Source organism: Canis lupus, chromosome 5 (assembly GCF_048164855.1).
Source record: "Canis lupus baileyi chromosome 5, mCanLup2.hap1, whole genome shotgun sequence".
Lineage (NCBI taxonomy): Eukaryota > Metazoa > Chordata > Mammalia > Carnivora > Canidae > Canis > Canis lupus.
The window spans coordinates 47264075-47281344 of record NC_132842.1 but is presented as its reverse complement, the minus strand read 5'-3'; the positions used below and the strand labels follow the sequence as shown (position 1 = coordinate 47281344).

The following is a 17270-nucleotide window of genomic DNA, read 5'->3' as shown; positions in this document are numbered from 1 at the left end:
CCTTATCCAATACAGTCACCACCAGCCACATGTGCCTACTGAGCATTTTAAATGTGGTTAGTCCTAATAAAGATGTGCTGGAAAAGTGATATTCACACTAGATTTCAAAAACTTTGTATGAAATAATAGAATGTAAAATATCTCATTAATAATTTTTAATATCAGGGCATCTGTTTGCCTCAGTTGGTTAAGTATCTGACTCTTAATTTTGGCTCAGGTCATGATCTCGTGGTTGTAAAATCAAGCCCTGCATCAGCCTCTGTCCTGGGTGTGAAGCCTTCTTAGGATCTCTTGTCCCTCTTCCCCTGCCCCTCCCCCTATCACCTTCCCTTTCTTAAAAAAATTAATATTGATTACATGTTGAAATGCTAATATTTTGACTGCACTGGGTTAAACAAAATACAACATGAAATGAATATTTTTTTCTTTTGTTTTTATATTTTAGCCCTTAAAAACTTTCTAATTGCATAGGTGGCTCAAATTCCTATTGGACAGTGTTCTCTCTTAAGAGAGAAGAGTGAAAAAATAAACAGCTTCACAAATAAGTGAACAAGATGGTTTCTCAGAGTGGTAGCATGCTATAAAGAAAATAAACCTTGATGATGCAATGGAGAGTGGCAGACACTGCATTAAATCAATCAGCTAAGGAAGGCTTTTCTGAAAAACAATTTTTACTGATACATGGTTGGTATGCAGGAGCCAGCTTGCTGAAATTTTGTGGGAAGAGCAGTATTCTAGGTAGAGAAATAGTAAAGGTCCCAAGGAATAGCTTGTCATCTTCAAAACACAGATGTCTGGTAAGGTTAAATAGTAATGAGTCAGAGAGAGAAAGTGCTGTGAGATGAGGTCAGAAAGGTAGGGAGAGACTAGTTACTCAAGGAGCTTACAGATCTGGAAATGAGATGGGTTGTATTTGAAGTGCAATGGGAAACAATGGAAGGGTTCTTAGCAGAAAGGCATGAACTGATTTACATTTTTTGAAATACCTCTCTATCTGCTTTAAGGAGGCTACATGCAAATGGGCAAGAAGCGAAGCAGGCAGACTAGAAGCCATCTCGGTAGTGCTGGCGAAAGCTGTTGGTGACTTGGACTGGGGGTAGCAAGGATGATGCCAAAAAGGGGACAGATATTCAAGATACATTTTTGCTTTTTACCTTTTGGAATCTTACTGATGGCTTGGACAAAAGAGGGGAAGGATGGAGATGAATGAGGGGGTTACTCCTGGGTTTCTGGCTTGAGGTATAGTGGTGAAACCATTTACCAAGATAGGGATGTTAAGAGAAGAACATATTGGGGAGGGGAATTCTCTTTTGCCCATGTTAAGACTGAGATTCCTATTAGAAAGTTAAGCTAGGAGTTGTCTAAGTTTGGAGTTTCGTATAGAAATCAGAGCAAGATGTATATATTTAAGAGGCAGCTTATGCTACTTTAGGTTATCATGTTAAGTTGTGTTTCAGTATATTGTAACTAAAGGTCTAGACACTGACATTTTTCTGTATCATCAGCTTCTTACTGAAACATCCTTTCATCTAAGTCCCAGTGGATTCCATAAACTTCTCCCCCTAAGTTGTTAATGTTAATGTTTTCTAGAGTGAAAATAAAAAACACAATCATAATGTAGGATCAGAAGAGTATATTCAGAAAGTTCTAGTGTTGCATGGTAGACAGGACTTCAAGGGGCTGCTTAAGGCTTTTAAGAGGGGCATCTGGGGAAAATGAGGAGCCACACACTGGCCTACTTGTCTCGGCTCAAGCTTTGCAGGACAAGCCTCTATCCTCTTGATTCTTGCTTTTTGCATGCAGTTGAAGATAAAGTAAGAGCATTATTATTGTTCATGTTGTTTTTCAAAGAACGAGAAAAAAGGAAGTAATATAAGCAAGAAATCATAAAAGGGGAAGAAATTGCTTTATCAGTCTGTGGCTAGAATCTACATTAGAGAATTATACAGGAAGGCATTAAACAAGGGTGTGAGAGACAAGAGTCTGATTTTATTATTCTTAGCTGACAGATGAAACTCTTGGAAAGCTCGAAGAGGCCTGGGTTGAGAAGTGCCACAGCACAGAGCAGGGCAACTGAGGAGGCTTCAGCTTCTAGAAGCATGGAAATCACAGCAGGTTTATAGGTAAAGAAAAGTCAAAGCATGCTTCCTTGAAGACCCTGATTTATAGGGAAAGATGCTTGTTCTGTAAACACAAGGCAGGACTGTTTTAGGGGACAAAGCAATTAGGAAAAATGGTTAGTAGAAGAGCCAGAAATCCAGCAGTCCATCTCCAGCTAAGGAAGGAGTTTTCTATGCACCCTATTGTACAGCGCCTTCGGGACCGTGATGACACTGATTGGGCCAGCATCTGAGACAGTTGCTGTTCCTTGACGGTGTTGCTTGCAGTTCAGGAAACATTCACCTAGGGCCTGCATAGCCTCAGGCCCTGTAGCAGAAACTGACTGCATGCTTACCCACAGACTGCATTCCACTCACCACTGGGCCAGCTATGGCTTCAGAAGTCCTTGTAAAATGTCTTTTTTGGAGGAAGAGTCCTTGAGTTGAGGTGACAGCAAGTCAGTCTAATTAAGAGCCACACTGTAAGCAGCACAGTGGCTTGGCTATTAAATATGCTAAAGCTTAGCATTTTATTCACAGTCTTTTTTCTTCTCTTTCTACTTTCACAATTTTTTTTAAACATCTAAGACATCACTTTACTGTTTTCTCTTAAAGAGATAGAGAGCATGTGAATGAGGGGAGGTGCAGAGTGGGAGGGGGAGTAAGAAGGAAAGAACCCCAAGCAGATTCCAGGCTGAGCATGAAGCTCGATTCTGGGTTCCATCTCACCACCCTGATATTCTGATCTGAGACGAAACCAAGAATCAGACATTCAACTGACTGAGCCACGCAGGAGCCCCAAGATATCACTAGGTGATATAAAATATAAATGAAATCTAACAAAATCTAGTATAATAAAATTTATGATATGAAATCATTACCCTCAATACAAAGTGATGTCTATTATCTATCACCTATTTGAGTGAGCACTGAGTATACAAAAGAAAAGTCAAAAATATATTGTAATAGTTCTACTCATCAAGATCATAAAAATATGTTTGTTTCAATAGAGGATGTTGTGTTTACTTGGATGTTCATAAAAGTGTATTTCCCTATCTCTAATTCTTTGAGTATAAAGTTTAGTAATACATAGCCTTTCTAATAATATATAAATAACAAAAAATGATATTATGCTGTATATGAATGGACCAATTTCTCTTACTCAACATCAGACTGGATTAACAAATAAGTACAAAGTCTGTCACTCTGAAACACACACAGATTGCTTTAAAATCATAAGAACATACTTAAAATTTATTTATGTAGGTTGGAAATAAATAGGCAAAGACATAGAAAGTGAATGTAAACCAAAATAATGAAGAAGTGACAATATTAATATCAAATATGGTAAAACATAAAACTTGAATAGCAACAGGATAAAGAAGAAAATGATGAAAAAATTAAAATCCCTAATGTTCAGGAGTTCACTGCTACTAGCTTAAAAGAGCCTGTTATTAGTATTTATTTTGAACCTCTTGTTCCATAAGGTCATGTTGAAATTGGCCATGGTGTGATTATTTACACTATGGAAATTGGCAAATGATACACATCAGGCCTCCTGCCCCCGCAAGCCAGTTGTTAAACATTGTCCAACATACACCTCTGGATACAATTAGTGAAATTAAAATTATCCTAAAATGTAAATGTGGTAAACAATATAGCAATTAAAACTATAGAACAAAGCAAACCAAAAAAAACGTATAAAACATAATTTACTAGGAAAAAAACCAACTTATTAGAAATGTAAGAAAACTATTTAAAACATATAATCATATTGGCATATGTTTGTTTACTTTTTCAAAGTTGTAAAGATCCAAAAAATAAAGTAATATAATATAATGAGATAATTAATAAATTAATTGATAAATTAATATCAATTAATTTGATATATGATAAATGATATATGATATATGCAATATTTGTTATACACAAGTATATATATATAGATGCCTTGATTTAAAAGTAAGAATTTTTTTAAATTTTTATTTATTTATGATAGTCACAGAGAGAGAGAGAGAGAGGCAGAGACATAGGCAGAGGGAGAAGCAGGCTCCATGCACCGGGAGCCTGATGTGGGATTCGATCCCGGGTCTCCAGGATCGCGCCCTGGGCTAAAGGCAGGCGCCAAACCACTGCGCCACCCAGAGATCCCAAGAATTTTTAATAAATAAGCAAGTCATGGTGGATTCAGAATGGAGTTATCCTTTTAAGCATCAATAACTGACTTAATATGATAGGAGAGTTAATCACGTTGTTTCCTTCTTAAATTGTATATTTTAGCCAAACCCTAATTTTCATTTACTTCCTTTGCTAAAAATCAGATTCACTACTGGAAAATGGCAGCTTAGATGTTTTTAGCATATTTTTAAATTACTAACCAATTGTAAAAGCAGTTAATCCTCACTGAGACACAAACACAAATTTAAACTTAGTATTTCAATGTTAATCCTTTGAATAAGACATAAGTGTATACTGGGAGGTATTATTGATACTAAATACAGAATAGTGTGAAGAGTCCCAGACATATGTGGGAAGAAATAGTAACATTATATAGGAGATTTTAGAAAAATGGGAAAAGTCCGGAACATGAAATACAAATAAAAACACTGGAAAATATCTAAATATTAATTCATTGTGGCAAAGCACCAGCCACAGCACCCTTACCATCCCTTGTGAGACGCATGCATCCTTGTCCCCTTACATACAAGGCCATTGCAGGTCTGACAGGCCAAGTGAAGTTCAAGATCAAATGACTATTAAAGGTAAAACCCCTAGTTCTTGGCAGTGGCAGAAAATGGACACATATGCTGATTATAAATCTAATAGTTGTTTTAACCACTGTTGCCTTTGGAGAAATTGCCTCAGAGAGAATCAACACATTCTGCTACAGTTCTAATTTGCATGAGCTAGCTTCAAAACTTTCTAATTCCTGGTTCTTTTTTTACCACCTCCTCTCCCACCCTAATTTCATAGCTGTGGAGAGGAATGCTAGCTACTGTCCAGATATTCTTGCTAAAGAACCTCACTTAAAAATAGCCTTTAGGGCTCCTGGGTAAGGCTCAGTTGGTTGAGCGTCCGACTTGATTTTGGCTCACGTCATGATCTCAGGGTCATGAGCTGGAGCCCCAATTCGGGTTCCCCACTGAGTGAGGAGTTTGTTGGAGATAATCTTTTCCTCTCCCTTTGCCCCTCCCACCCCTCTCACATGCTCTCTTTCTAAATAAATAAATTTTTAAATGTAATAATAATCTTTTCCCCTTAGGTTTTCCTTGGACTCACAGTGCAATCATCATTAATAAGAAAGATTATGTAATCATACCTACTGCCTAAAATCATAATTTCCCCCAGAAAACCAAAATAAAGTGAGGTGTGGATCCCTTAGCTTTCACAGGATAGTATAAACAATCAAGGAGAACAACTCCAAAAGAAGAACAAAAGTTGGTATTCATGAGTAATAGGCCTATTTGACAGTCAACATTGTGTTGTATAAAATTCTGATGATGACATATTAAGAATAAAATAATTTTCTAGAAGAATGGAAGAAAAATTTAAAAAGCAGAAACCTGTGGAAACTAGTAGATGTGGAGTCCTTTGGAAGAAAACATGTAGAAAGCTGCCAGAGAACTGCAAGGAACCACCTATTGACCACATTTACGCTCAATTTTAAACTGGTATTAAAGAGAGAATGCTCAAAAGAAACACACATGCACAGATTCTGCCCTTAGGAAAAGTTAGAGTCTGGCAAGTTCAAAACAATTTCATTTCACTTTATGTAATTGTAAAAATGCCTCCCTAAAAGCAAAGTTTAGACAAAAACATTTGTCAATATCATTTACACATTTTAATGCACTCAAACTTTGTACAAAGTAATTTCCTTAAATACCTACCAATATGAAGCAAATATGGATTTAAGTGGACAATGTCTGCCCTTATAATCCCTTTCTCCAGTTCCATTTTGATTGCTTGTGTCAACAATGGAGTCAACAGTAAAGATCAATGTCCCTTACAGTCTCCCCACATTCACCTCTTTCTTCTCACTTCTTTGTTTATTCCTGCTCCTGTCTTTCTTGTTTCTTGACCATTTTTTCCCATCTTCTTTTTCTTGCTATTCCTCAAGGGGAGCTAAAGGGGTTTCTTCATCTTGCCTACAGTTTTTGGTTCTAGAAAGGATGTCTTACTACACCCTGATCTGTGAATAAGGGGGCCAGAACAGGTTTCCAAGAGGGTTATGGCATCAATAAGCAGAAAGAATTTGTTCCATCAGGGGAAAGTCTTTGTTCCCAATGGCTCTGAAAGCATGCAAAAGACTTCCCAGTTCATGAACGATGATCCTTAATCACTGGTTTTGCTCCCCTGATGGAGATAGGAGAGAAAGACAAAGTTAACTTCCCAGAGATTATCTGAGCTAGGATGCTCAGAGAAAATATAATTGAAAGGTACTGTTAATGAAATCTCTGATATCCTGTCTATGGTTTTCCAATACTAATAGCAGCAGTTGTTATAATAGTAAAGATAGTAGTAGTAGTAGTAGTGGTAGTAGTGGTAGCAATCACAATTGCCAGTGTTTATTGAATACTGACTCTGTGTTGGGCATTGATCCGTGTGTTTTACATATATTATTAACTCATGTAAACCTCCCAACAACCCATTGAGGTCCAGATGCATATGGGCTGTGGAGTTTAAGGGCTTTGTCCACACTCATACAGCTAGGCAACCATCAGTCATACTTTTCTTCCATGCAAGAGAAGAATATTTGTTAAAAAAAAAAAATTCTGTTGGCAGGATTTGCTTCTAAAGGTGAGTCTTACCCTGTCTTACCCTTATTGTTGCCATTCAAAAACCTGAGACAAGAGGGTGCGTTTGAAAGAATCTTAGCTTCTTTAAGTTCTTTGCTCGGTGTTTGGTCCTCATAGGACCTCCATGACCACTCCTCCATCATCTCTTTTTGCTCTGCTTGATTTTAATACTGAGATCTTACTGCTGTCTTAGTCTATTTGGGCTGCCATGACAAAATACCATACACTGGGTGGCTTAAACAATAGAGGAATATTTTCTCATGGTTCTGGAGGCTGGAAGTCCAAGAATAGAGTGCAGCATGGATGGGTCCTGGTGAGAGCGCTCTTCTTGGCTTGCAAATGCCAGTCTTCTCACTCTGTGCTCAGAAGGTCTTTTCTCCATGTATGCACTCAGTGGAGAAGGGGGGGCTATCAGATTACATATCTGTTGATTAGAACTTAATCTTTATGACCTCATTTAACCTTAACTACCTCCTAAAGGGCTCATCTCCAAATTCAGTTGTATCAAGGGTTAGGACTTCATTATATGAATTGAGAGAGGGACACAATTCAGTCCCTAGTATTGACCCAGTCAGTATTTAACATGTATCAGTATATTTATTGTGTGTCTTCCCAGCTCTCCCCTCATCACTGTTAGTAGAGATTTTGATTATTCTTTGCTGTGTTCCGAATACCTAGGACACTGCCCCACACACGGTAGGTTCTCAGTGTGTTAAATGAATAGAGAATGAAAGGATTCCTCTTCTCTGTATTCTACTGGAATATATTTGTGGCCTAAATGAAAGGGAGGAAGAACAAATCTCGCATTATCTGGAGCCACTCCTCACTTCTGAATAAATCCTTGGCTTCTGGAGCTGACCATCTAGATACTCTGCTTATTACCTTCCACAGCCTCACATGGGAGGGGGCAGAAGCATGTGGAGTTGCATACCAGGCTGCCACCCGGGAAGCACATCAGAGGAATGAGGACTTGGCTTCTGTTATTTCTAGAGAGTGGAAGAAAAGAGCAGGTAGAGAGAACAGGTTCACAGCTGAGGAATGACTAGTCCTTTGCTCATCTCCCCACCAGTAGCAAAGAAGTTGCTCCTTGCCAATTCGTGTTGGCTCTGTTTCTAGGTACTGAGCTTCCGTGTGCCTCTTGTTTGGCTTGTTGTGGATTTAGGAACACCCATTTGGAAATTCATTTCAAAATATACATGCTCAGGTTCTGGTGACATGGAAGGTAACTTCTCCCACTCATGGTACCTCTTGACTCAAGCCTCCATGTAGGAGGGGAGAGTGTTTGGTAGCACAACTGGATACTTCCCAGGAAGGGAATTCTAGGTTTTGTGGAAATGCTAGGGCTTTCCTCCTACCTCTCTGAGTGCGGAACACAGCATCTCTGCACATCCTAGTAGTGCTGGCTGTGATGTTAGCCTATGGTTTAAGTGATAGCCAATTTTGCATTGAATATACCCAAGAAGCCTACCAAAGTCTCACAAAATCATGTTTATATCTGGATATGTTAATTACAGCTTACATTTACATCTAAATATTAATATTAATGTTAACTACCTAGCTTTATCTTCCTGGTAATAAGAGAGAGAAGTTCTACAGTGGCAGACACCTTGTCTCATTCATTTTCTTTTCACAAAGTAATGAATACTTGTTGATCATATAAATGACCCTACATCATGCTGTGAAGGGATTTTTTTTTTATCATCACCATTTACAGATAAGAAAAAGTTAAGGGGTTTAGCAAGTTTATGTAGGAAGTGGCAAATCTTAAAATGAAACCAAGATCTCATGATTCATAGAACCTTCTGGTTAGCAAGGATCCTACCTGAATGTAGGTTCCACAAGTTATTTGTTTTGTTTCAATGAATTCCAAGTACCTAGGATAGTGCTTAACATATATTAAATACTTGATAAGTACTTGATGAATCTAAGAGTGAATAAAATATTTGAGGTTTATCTCAACACGAGCTTCATGGGACATTCTACAATTGCTTTACTAAGCTGCCTGTCAGTCTTTATCTGAATTTGTTCAATAAGAAAGAAGTCACTAGTGCTTTAGGTATGACATTTCCATATTTTGTCAGATCTGAAATGTTGAAAATTATTTGTGTACTTGGAATATTTCATGGTATTTTACAATTTTCACAATAAAATAATTTCCTGCCTTATTGATAAAGAAATGGTGAACAGAGACAGAAGACAATCACAAGTCTTAAAATTAGAGATGTTTCATCAAGCTGAAATGAAATTAGTAGTTGTGCAACTAGACATGGATCTATTTATCTGTGCTGTCATTCAGACTATCCTTTCAATTATGTCAAGTGAGGCTTTGAAATGCTTTGTTGAAATTTGGTTTCATCCAGATCCTTAGAAATCTGCTGGATGCTGATCTGAGAATTTTATCAATAATAGCTGATGATCACACAGCACCAACCTGAGCAGTCCCTGTCCTAAGTCCTCTATACGTATTATTTCATCCTTACCATAATCCCATTTCCAGGGTGCTATTATAGTCCTTACTTGATAACTGAGAAAACTAAGGAAGAGAGAAGTTACATAACTTGCCCAGGGTCCCACAGTGAGGAAGTGGCAGGACCAGCTAAGCCCCCAGCAGGCCAGCTCCAGAGCTTACACACGGAACTGCTGTGCCACACTGCATACTCACAAATCCTTGTGAATCACGTTGGCTCCCCAGAGCTCTTTCACCTCTCATGTTCAAAAACCATCTGTTAATTAGTTCTGAAGTGTTTTCAGGGACCAATACCAAAATCACCTGTGATGCAGTTGCAGTGATGTATCCTACCCCCTTTTTGGGAAGCATAAGATTTTTCTGATGGAGGTCCCCTATGCAGCTGTCAGCTCTCCTGTTCCAACAGCCTGAGTCACCTGCTCAGCTTCACTCACTTCCCTGGATTTCCTCTATTATCTCTGTTCTTTGTTATTTTTCATCCATATATAACTCCTCTAATATACTTTTTCCCCATGTTGAGAATTTCCTGATGGATGTCTATTTCCTTTATAGATATAGTGTTATTGGGCTAAAATCTTTCATCTGTGTCATTAGCCAGATTCTATGCAAAAATACATCCTCCATCAGCATGCATGTATTGTTCTCACTTACCTTCCCATCCTGTCTCCTACTAAGGCCTAGGTCTCCAATGCTTCTCATTATTGTTATTTTCCTTCTCTGTCACAAAGCCTTCTATTTCCTCCACTTATCTCAACATTTTCTGTCCTCCTTAGCACATTTTCCGCTTTGAACTCTTGTGATCAGACTGGGAATTACATCTCTGAATAAACACACGCTTTTTGGCGTTGTAAAGTGCAGTCCCCAGTGGAGAGCCCAAAATGCCATGCCTGAAGCTAAGCCCCCCTGTGTGGCAAGAGATCTGGGTTTTTCTTTCATTGGTACAACTCTCAACTGGAAGCAGAGATGAAAACACCGCTTACATCCCCACAAGGTGCATGTCTGGTACGTTACAGTCACTGGGTATGCATCCAGGGTTTTTTTTTATTGCTGTCATTTGCCTGAATGTGACTCAGTAGAAATGGCTAGCAGATGGTAATTTCATCATATTGCAGATATATGCTTTAAGAAGCTGGCACTCCTCCTGGCTGACCAGCCACATATCAAAGTTCTCTATATCCACCATTGTCTCCTCTGTGTTCCGTTTTGAAAAATACTATAGATTGAGGGCAGGAGTTCTCCAATGTGTTCTGTAAAAGCCAGATAGTAAATATTTTGCACTTCCTAGGACATTACAGTCTCTGTAGCAACTGCTCCACTCCGATGCAGAGTGAACACAGCCATTGACAGTATACACACAAAAGAGCATGGCTGTGTTCCAATGTAACATTATTCACAAAAACAGGTAACAGGCTGGATTTGGCCAATGGATCTATAATTGTCCTGAAGGAAAAAGGATGAAATAAAGAACAGACCCAGAAAAGGAGAAAGGTGTCACCAACCACTTCTCAAAAGTTTTGCGTGACTTTACATTCCTAGGGAATGTGACTATCTCATATTAATTTGAGGCCGGAATATCTAATTTTATGTTATTTTTCCATTTTGTTCTATTTCAGAGTTTTAGAGTTGATTTTTAAATATTTCAACTGTGCCTTACCTACATTAAGGGGCCGACATTGCCACCTTGAGGCTATGAGGGTGGTTGCAGCCATACAGAGAGGTAATATCTAGGGCTTGATTTGAGTCAGGACAGGACAAACAAATCACCCTGCCCTGACAGTAATGTGGCAAGCACTCGCAAACTTGAAAGATCTGCAATTTGATTTTATTAAAGAGTTTTCTTTAACAGGCCCATGGTTTTTGCACATTGCTGTTGGGACCACAGCGTTTTTCTCCCTGGTAGACTCTTAGGCTAACGTTCTTGCTATTGTCCAGAAAAAGGAAAACTGGAAGACTTGAAAATAATTTATTTTCTTAGGAATTCTTTTCATATTTTTCTGTTCACAGTAATAAATATAGCTTATTGAATTCTTACTAAGATGAGTTTTCATTCCCTGGACAAAAAGTAACCAATGACAGGTGCATCTATTTGTGTATGTGTGTATGGATGTGTGCGTGTGCGTGCTCACATGTGTGCACATATGTGTGCAAGTTGAATAGCGAAAGGAAATTAATTGGGGAGCAAAGCATTCAAGTTAATTGATGGGTAATCATTATCTTATATAGTGTCCATACACATAGACATACATAAACCTTGCTAGTCTCATGGGAGGAGTCTGTGCCTCAAAGCTGTATATCAAAGAGACACCAACACTTGGTGGCATTAATGTAGGAGATGCCTGAACAAATGCAAAGCTGGCTTGCTTAGCAAACTTTACCAAAACTCTCTGATGGTTCTTAGGAAGACAAGAATGACAGTTTTCTTTAACAGTAAGAGCAATTGAGCCCCTAAGCAGACAGGCTTTGGGCTAGAAGCAAATGTCCAGAAAATCATCACTTCTGTCTGGAGATTAAGTGCTTGGAAACAAATGAGAGAAAATCTTAGCAGCAAACCTCACAAGCCTGGAGGAGATTAGCAGGCCTTTCAGCATTGGAATTTAGGGATGTTACTTTGTGGATTTACTTAGTTTAAATGAAACATAGACGGCTGACCTGGCAAAAATCTGGGAAGTTGTTTTCCTTCCAACCAGCTAGAGTCAGTGCTTGCCCTTTGACCTCTTTTCCATCATATGTATTATTGCCAGAGAGAGCCACTGGGGGCTGCTAACAAGAAGACTGCAAAATATTAACAGCTTATGCTTCAGGCTGAGGGTAACAGATAACTATATTCCATTGGTAGCAGGGATGCTTTTCTTTATAAACTAGATTTTTAAATTTTTCTTTTACTTATTAAATTAGAGGGTTTCCTTAAGTCTTGAAATTGAGTCTGTGAATTTATTAACAGGGCTATGACCATCCTCAGATACGTCTTGGTATCTCACTCAGGAAGGAGAGGAAACATGTTTCAGGGTTGGAGATGTATGCATCACATTCATTGCCACGGCGGAAATGGTCACAGTACATAGGATCACCCAAGATTGGGTATGCAGGGAGAGAAGAGAGGGCTGAGGATAGAATCCCGGAGAAGGTTTGCACTTAAACTCAGGAGAAGATAAAGAGCCACAAATGAGAAGGAAATGGTACTATCATTGGAGGGGCTGGTGGGTGGGGCATGGGAAAAGGTGAGGTCACAGATCTGAGGGCCTGGACCTTCATCCCAACCTGGTGACTTGGGAAAGTAGTGTGCTTTCTGGGCTTAGCCTTCTTTGATTTTAAAGTCAATGGGAAGGGATCTGAGGGAGTTTACAATATTGCTAAGTAGTGTGGAAAGTGCACTGACAAATAACACATCAGCAGTCCCCAAAACATTGCAGACAGGTTGTTATATGACAGCAGTGTTTACAGATCAGAAAACAATGTCTTGGAAAAATTGCATCTCTTGTCTGGGACCCATAATCCAGTAGCAGAAGCACCAAGATTCAAACCCAAACCTTCTAGTCTAAGGTTCACACAGTTTTTATTCTGTTCTGTGGCCTCTCGCAGCTGGATGAGGTTTCCCTGACATAGGAGCAGACTCATCTTGGAGGGAGGAGGGAATGAGGCTGACTGCTCCCTGGAAACATGAGCTTGTAGAGAGTGACTGAGGACAGGAAAGTAGGTTACAGAATCATCTAATGGCTTGGGTGCAGGTCAAGCCACTTCAGAAGACTTAAACAAGGTGACAGAGTTTTGAAACATCCCCTGTCATAATGTGAGAGAGAATTCTCTGTGGGTCATTCCAGTTACTACTGAGGACACAGCTGAAGTGAGACACAGTGAGTCTACCATAGGTCTGTGCATTTGGGGTGTGTGATGCTCTAGCAGAAATCAATTGATCAGAAGTGGTTAAAGCAAAAGAACAAAAGCAGATTGGTTGCTAACTAGTGAGAAGAAAATATGGAAAGGATGAAAGTTTAGGAGGCTTTCTGATCCATTGACAGTTCTGCCGGGGAAACAATGCTTCTTTCCATAGATGATGTCCACATCGCAGTTCCACATTTTCAGGGCATTCTGGACCAGATTCATGTTTCCCTGGCTTTCAATTGCTGCGCTTCTCACTTTCTTTCTCTTTGGTTCCTTAGTCTCCGACCTCCAGCTTTACTGCACGTTCCACAGCCTCTGCTCTAGCCCCTTTGGCCCCTCCTCACATCAATTTCTATCCCATCCCATTGTGTATTCAGGAAGAGAGGCCACATGAACAGTGAGTCCATTTACTTTTGCTCGGGATATGCCTATCTAATTTGTTCAAGGTTAGTAAACACAGAAATATCCTTGATCTTTCCACTATTGCCCATACCCACAAGCATATACAACTGAAAAATGTACTGTTTTTTTTTAAGGTGCAAATAAGCATTTAAATTCTCATTATTTTATTCCTTAAATGAGACAGGCGAGTTGATGGGAATAGAGGAAGGAGGGAGATGGCCAGAAGGCTGGAGGCTCTGCAGACCAGATGGTCCGAGACTGCAGTGACCCTGAGGGGCAGAGAGGGAAGGCACAGGGCTGGTGATGCAGCATGCAAAGGGGTGGGCTCACCAGCCTGGGTCACCTGCTTGAAGAGCTGAGCCAAACCACGGAGGTGCCCCTGAGGTTTTCAGTCTCCACGCAGCAAGTTCCAGGTAGAAAGGAATCATCATTTTTAATTCAGTGCAACGCTTAACACATTAAGGAGACGGAGAGGTCGATGTGTGTTAATTACCTTGTAGTGACTAAAGAGGCAATAAGTTCAATTAAGAAAATAAGCAGGAAATCTTTATATTCTCTACCCCACTTTCTGAATGCCAGCCACTGTCTACATCTGTGAATGCCACTGCCCATGCACTTAACAGGTAATTGCTATTCTGTGAAAACCAACCTATCCTATTGAAAGACTTTTTTATGTTGGACTTCTGGTTCTCCAAGGAGCTAGGGTTTGTGACCGCCCGTTTTGATATTTCTAAGAAGAGAGCACCACCTTCTGGCCACTGAGAGAATTGCTCAGCATCCCATTCGTAATAGTGTGTTCTTGAAGGGTCCTTAACCAGGCGGTGGAATTGATATTATCTCTCACTTTAGAACATAATAGCCTAAGGGTCCACCTGACTTCCGGGCAGCCCTTTTCTCTCCTTCCAAGCAATCCACAATGTTTATTCAGTATGTATCATTGTCTCTGGTGTGAACTATCCTTGTCATAATAAACAATACACTTGCACAATCCAGGAGTTCCCACATCTCCAGGCAGAAAAGGGTCTACAGACCCCTGGATACAGATTAATGGTTTAAAGGAAAAACTAAGCCCAGTTCCCTGACTCTGAAACTAAATCTGAGGTGGAACAGAGCTGTATAAAAGCATCCTCTTGGTAGAACTGAATTTTGTCCCTCCCTCAGTAGGGGAGGAAAGCACATCTCTTGTCAATAGCTAAATGATTAAAATTGGCCTTGATGCAAAATACAACATAAGCCTATTGGCACAGTGTGAAGATGTACCTCTGAGATCTATGTTCGGCCTCTTAAGCACACGGTTATCATAGGGGCAGATAATACCATATTCTGAAAGTACTCTTTTGGTGAATTTGAGAAAATAAAAATTACAGAAGGTAAATTTGACAAGCAACAGGTGGTACGGTTGATTGTGGCATTACCTCCATTCTCTTGATTTTATTTTCTTCTTTACTATGAAATTTACAGGGGATCCCTGGGTGGCTCAGCGGTTTAGCGTCTGCCTTCGGCCCAGGGCGTGATCCTGGAGTCCCGGGATCAAGTCCCACATCAGGCTCTCTGCATGGAGCCTGCTTCTGTCTCTGCCTCTCTCTCTCTCTCTTTCATGAATAAATAAATAAAATCTTTTTTAAAATAAGTAAATAAAAATTGGAAGATCAAGTTTAATAGTTCTTACATAATTAGCTACATGGATTTTTTTCTATTGCCTAGAAATAATAGAGTTTTAATTCCCAACCTCATGGGTCCATATCACTTGGTTTGGCTTAGTTTAGTTATGTGTTTTCCTTATTAATTTTGAAAATTATGGTGCTCCATAGGAAGTAGGAACAGGGATCACTTTGATGATATCTGATACAACCATCTCAGCCTTCTTAGTAGAGGGAGAAGAGTGTCATTGGTAATAGCCAACTTTCTACTAAGTTTCTGTATTTTAATTTCAAGTACAACTTTTTGTCTTCCATGAACTATATGTATGTACACATTAAATTTCGAAATTACAATGTGAACTGGGTATGCCGCTACAATGTGTTGTAAGAGTATCCCCCACTCCCTCCAAAAAGAGTATTCTCTTAATACTCTGCTAACCAAGAAGGCCTTGGCGGCTGAACAATATTCAGCCTCCATTTAAAGCTCTGAGAGATAGTGTTGATGTTGCCTGTGCTTGGCCATAAGGCTTCTTTACAGAAGTTCTTGGAGTGGATTTTGGTAGAATGTCTCTCCAGTGGGCAGCATTTGTAGGCACTAATGAAATGAACACTTCGCTTAATGCCAAAAAAATACTAGAGAAATGGCCAAAGTCTCTGGGTATTTGTGGGGAGAGGGTTCTTAGAATTTTTTGATGTGTGAGCAAAATATTGAAAACTCACCTGTTCCCCGTAATTTGTCACACACACACATCATCCATCATAGATCAGGATTTAATTGGTTGGAATGGGGCCCAGGCTTGTGAGTTTTTTAAGGCTCCCCAGGTGATCCTAATGTGCTGACAGGGTATTTACAGGCTCCGTGCAAACAAGAAGTGTTTCTCACCTGCCAAGAGAGATCACGTGGCCCTGGGTGAGAGGATTGTATGGTAAAACAAAAATTCCAGGCATTGAGGAGTAGAAACAGGGAAAGAGAATAGATATTAAGTCAAAGAACTGGCTCAGGAACCTGTAGGCAAGAACAGCCACTCTGAAAACTGAGAATTGTATGGATGAAGAGAAATGATCTTAACTCAGATGGCTATTGAGAACGCTGTCACAGCTCTTCCACAGCTTGGCTTTGCACTGTGAAAAATCAGGATGGAAGCCACAGGCCTTGGGACTCAGTAAGTCTCCTACTAGAATGGAATTGGACTTGGTGTGTGCCTCATGCTCCAGGAAAACCTGTAATCCTTTATCTGCTTTCACTGCCTACAGATAAATTACTCACCACCACTTTGTCAGCACATGGACTCAGTGTAAAACCTGAAAGGGGAGAAGAGGGTCTAGGGTAGTGTTTAGCAAAGGAACTGTGGGTGCAACTATCTGAGGAACTTGTTAAGTTTCCAACTTACCTGCCCAACCTGAGACATTTTGGTTCAGTAGGTCTAGCTAGCGTAAGGACTTGGAACACAGCTACTTTTGAAATTTGTGAGATTGTGAAATAAGAATGCAGATGGAGGACTACATAGCACATGTCTAAATATTTAAAAGTTGTAAATCACACTAACAGACTGTTAAGGAAGGTCACATCTCCTTCCTTGACAAATAAGCCTATTTTATGACCTGGAAAGTTGAGGTCAAATGTCAAACCTTAATTACATTTTATCCCCTACCTCGTTGTGAGAGGTTTATCTTCCTACTTGGACAAATTTGCCTTCAGAATAGCTTAGAATGGCTAGATTCAAATTTAGCATTTTTAAGTCTCAGTGCTAAGGGAAGGAGCTGTGGCTCCCCCACTCTTCTTTTTCCATCTGTCTCCATCTGGAACCATGAGCCGCTCCTATGCCTGGGTAGGGAACTGCCAGTACACATGCCTAAGTTCCAGCCAAAACCCCTTCATCCTCAATCCCAAGCCACTGCTTATCAGGCTGGGGGATGTACATACTGATGACATGTCTGCCCGCTACTGGGCAGATGGGGGAATAGGACCACATGGGCCCTGTTGGCT

The 17270-nt window shown here is 39.8% G+C and overlaps 1 protein-coding gene and 1 long non-coding RNA gene across 37 annotated transcripts in view; one reads left to right on the top strand and one right to left on the bottom strand.

Moving 5' to 3' along the window:
• The window catches only part of PDE4D (phosphodiesterase 4D), a 1448272-nt gene that overhangs the window by 676630 nt on the left and 754372 nt on the right, over window positions 1-17270 (top strand). The window lies entirely within an intron of this gene.
• Window positions 13791-17270, bottom strand: part of LOC140633661 (uncharacterized) — a 61439-nt gene continuing 57959 nt past the window's right edge. For 2 of the 6 annotated variants that reach the window (XR_012031241.1, XR_012031236.1), the window contains 2 exons: window positions 16004-16166; window positions 13791-14146 (listed from right to left, as the gene is read on the bottom strand). This is a non-coding gene — a long non-coding RNA (uncharacterized lncRNA). Of the gene's footprint in view, window positions 15236-16003; window positions 16586-17270 lie in introns of all 6 variants that reach the window. The other 4 variants (XR_012031238.1, XR_012031240.1, XR_012031237.1 and 1 more) reach the window with 4 other exon arrangements.